The sequence below is a fragment of the Eptesicus fuscus genome, chromosome 8 (assembly GCF_027574615.1).
Source record: "Eptesicus fuscus isolate TK198812 chromosome 8, DD_ASM_mEF_20220401, whole genome shotgun sequence".
NCBI classification, from domain to species: domain Eukaryota; kingdom Metazoa; phylum Chordata; class Mammalia; order Chiroptera; family Vespertilionidae; genus Eptesicus; species Eptesicus fuscus.
Window position 1 is genome coordinate 69,686,650 of NC_072480.1, and position 4,051 is coordinate 69,690,700.

General features: G+C 34.3%; 1 non-coding gene across 1 annotated transcript; it reads left to right on the forward strand.

Moving 5' to 3' along the window:
* Positions 1–448: 448 nt before the first annotated feature.
* Positions 449–579, forward strand: LOC114232410 (small nucleolar RNA SNORA72). The gene has a single exon (XR_003618464.1). It is a non-coding gene; the product is annotated as a small nucleolar RNA SNORA72 (small nucleolar RNA).
* The last annotated feature ends 3,472 nt before the right edge of the window (positions 580–4,051 follow it).

A 4,051-nucleotide genomic window follows, 5' to 3' on the forward strand; every position in this document is an offset into this window, starting at 1 on the left:
GCAGGGGATGATAAGTCAGAAGAGAGAGAGAGAGAGAGAGAGAGGAGAGAGAGAGAGAACAAAGGTGGAATTAACAGCATTGAATTTGACTGGTGATTAATTATGGGAAAAGAAAGTTATCAAAGAGAACTCAGATTTCAAAAGCTAGGGGTATATGAGTAGGATTAATGAGGGTGAGGTGTTTGTTGGTGGTTAAATGCATGATATTGAATATTTTTAGTTTTAGGTGATAGAAGGACATCTAAGATGGCAGGTCAGAAATAAATCAATAGGGTAAAACTCTACTAGACACAATAGCTGAAGATAAGGAAGGAGATATGATTGCTGAATGCAAGAGTCTAGGAAAAGTAACTTCCTTATGTGTAGAAAGCAAGAAAAGAGAGAATGAAAGGCAGAGATGGTAGAGGGGTGGGGGAGGTCAGTGAGAAATCCAAGTAAATTATTTATCCTGCGAATATTCTCGCTGTTCTGATTTTGTAATAATCAGGGCAGGCTAAACATTCGCTATATTAAGACTATGCTTGTGTCCCCAGACCTAGTCTTGCCCTAGGTCTGGTTTTCTAAATGCTGGTGATAAGCCAAGTCTGATATATATGATCAGCCTCAGAAATGGCAGGACAGCTAGTGCAATAACTTGAAGATAACCACTGTTAATTTCATGATTACCAGTTGCCATTAAATGAATTGTAAAGTTATTATTGTTTTATTTTCCAGAATAAAATAAAATAAAATGAAATAAAATAAAATAAATTATTTATCATGATTCTTGAGAAATAAGTCAGTTAAGTAGTTATTGTGAGTCATGCTGTTGATTCTTAGACTCATATGAATAATATAGAAACTTGCAAATGTCTTATGGGAATGCCAATGCTGACAATTACATTGAATTGTGTGTTTTCCTCTGGGATTTTCCATGAAGATTAATGCTTTTTGATTTGTTTGTTTGCTTTTAATTACAATTTCTTTGCATGGTATTTTATCTTGAAAATTTTATTTCCCTTTTTCTTTTAATTTTAAGGAGATTGAATAAAAGTTCTGACTGAGCTGTACTGTGGAAATTCTTGGATCTTTTTAAAATGGGGATAAGTATCAGATTTCCAGTTGGAGAGAATAACAGAGACATGAAAATTCAGGATATAACTATAAAATACCTTCATGTTTGTGAAAAAATAATAATTGGGGTCATGTATATATTAACCATTAAATATCAGGATATTTTTAAATGTTAAAACAGAAAACCTTTTATGTTAACCACACTTTTATTTGATGAACTTTAGAAGGTAAAGTCATATGCACTGTGACAGAGATTGCTTTTTGCTTATCTAAATCTGAGGTTCTTTCTGCTACTGGATTTACAGTGAGGCTTGTGGCCAAAAGATTAAGCTATAGCCATTGGAATGTCAGCAAAAGTAATGTGTGACATCTTTAAACCTGACTCTCTAAACTATAGATAACTCGCAGCTATAGTCCAGGATCTTTCTTCATTAGTGAAACGATAGGCATCTTAGAAGTTAAAGATAGGTAGTCCCCTGCCAGCCTGATTCCTCAGAGATTTATTGGGGCAGGGGGAGCAGATCCCCATCACTGATCTGGAGCCACTCATGCTGGGTAACAAAATTAAAATCTTGTTGTGTTTGAGTCATTATGATCTTGAAGTTGATTCCTTAAGCACCTTGTGCTACTTTTAATTCAGACACTATCTTTCTTTTAGCAACATTTGGAGTTTTTGTCCCTTCCCTATCCTTCCTTTTTCTTTCCTTCCCTTTATTCTCTCCTCTCCTCTCCTCTCCTCTCCTCTCCTCTCCTCTCCTCTCCTCTCCTCTCCTCTCCTCTTCTCTCTCTCTCCTCTCCTCTCCTCTCCTCTCCTCTCCTCTCCTCTCCTCTCCTCTCCTCTCCTCTCCTCTCCTCTCTCTCTCTTCTCTTCTCTTCTCTTCTCTTCTCTTCTCTTCTCTTCTCTTCTCTTCTCTCTCTCTCTCTCTCTCTCTCTCTCTCTCTCTCTCTCTCTCTCTCTCTCTCTCTCCCCCTCACGCGTGTGCACGCTCTCTCACTCTCTTGCGCTCTGCTGTCTTCCTCCCTCCTTCTCTCCCTCACTCTTTTTGTCACTTCCTTCATTTAATGATTATGTTCATTTCCCATTTCCAGCTCCTATAATACTATGCTGACATCAAGAGATGGGGATATTAGCTATTGTTCTTACTCTTTATTGCCAGGTCTTTCTATAAGTGATTCTTGTCTCCTTAGGGATGTTCAAGCCATGGGCCTACATGCACTGAGGTGTAAACACAAAGCTCACAATCTTCCTAAGTGTTTTATCTGGGAAGATGTTCTCCAACACATCTAGCTTCAAAAATTCGTGTCATTCTTTATTTCATTTATACCACCTTTATATATGTAACGCACCCTCATATACACATTTAAGTCTTTTTCTTCATCTAAAAGTGGTAGAATATTTCAAAATCTGGAATTCTCTTTTTGGGTTATAGCATCCCACTTCACAACCTCACTCACTCTGTCTATGCATATCACCATTTCCATGGTCTCTGTTTATTCTCTCAGCCTTCAAGACTTGCCTTGCTATAGCATTCATCTAGTATCTAATATATGATTATTAGTATCTAGATCTTGTAGTCAATCACTTCAGTCACTACTTCACCACCAATAATCCCCTCATTTCATTACCATGTTCAACACTACTGCCATGTTCATTCAGCCAATAGTTTACCCAGCACTTACAATGTATCTAGAGTTCAGGAGAGAGGTGCAGAATGCAGTTATAAATGTAGGCACCATTAGCACTAGAAGACATTTTAATTCATGGGACCAGAAAAAGTCCAATAAGTGAGAGAATATAACTAGAAGATAGGCCCAGAGTCATGTCTAAAATAACTCTTGAGGAAGAACTAGCAAAGGAATGATGTAGAGAGTCCAGTGAGGTGTACAAGATATCCAGAATCATTTAGCATCACTGCAGGCAAAATAGATATATCACTTCCAATTCTTTGATTACAAGCAACAGAAAACAGAGTAGGATAACCTCAGGAAAACAAATTGATGGGGAAAATATTCTGAAGAGCCCAGAATTGAGCAAATTAAATAAAACTTTGAAAATGTTGGTGATCCAAGTGACAGGAACTTATGCAGAGTCTTATCAGCATGTCACTGAAGGGATTGAGCAAGTCTAAATATTTTTGGTCATTGTGTTATTTTGTTTAAAAGTTATATAACTTTTGCTAGTCCAGGGCAAGAGTAGAAATGGAAAGCCACAAGCCATATGTTTAAATAGTTAGAAGTTATAAATCTAGTTAATAAATTATTACTAATTGAAATATATTATTTTTTCCTACTTGGGCAAACATACCTTTATATAAGGAAATATATGTAAAAATATTATTTTGTAACTGAAATTTTGCAGGACATGAAAAATAACTGATCCAAATTATTGTTGAGCACATATAAATAAATAATGATATTAAGATACATGCAATTTATAAATTATTATGCAGGTGTCCATATAAATAATTTGTCTTGTCTTCATTTCAGAAACAATACTAATGGATAGATATTATCATGATTTTCATATAATTTTATTTTTACTGAAATATGATTTTTTTTAAAAATATAACTATTCACACTATATTAAATTGAGTTTACATTCATCAAAATCATGAGTTAGAATATATAAAATTTAAAGAATTAAGATAATATTTTGTATTTTTAAATGTCATCTTTCTTTGCAGATATTCAAAATTATCTTCAAAAAATAAAAGGTAAAATACAAATTATAATTCATACCAAAATAGGTTAGATTATTTAAATAAAACTAAACTTTTTACTTTAAAATAAGTAAGTCTTAATAAGTAATGTCAATAAAAACAAGAGTAATTACAATTCTAGAATTTAAAATACATTTGCCAATATGAGAATTCAGTATCACACTTCACATTGAGTCAAACAGCCCAACATCCATCCAAAGTTCAGTAATAAAAATATTTAAAATTATCAATGTTTCTCAGCTGCCTCATACAAATACACATACATGCACACACACAAG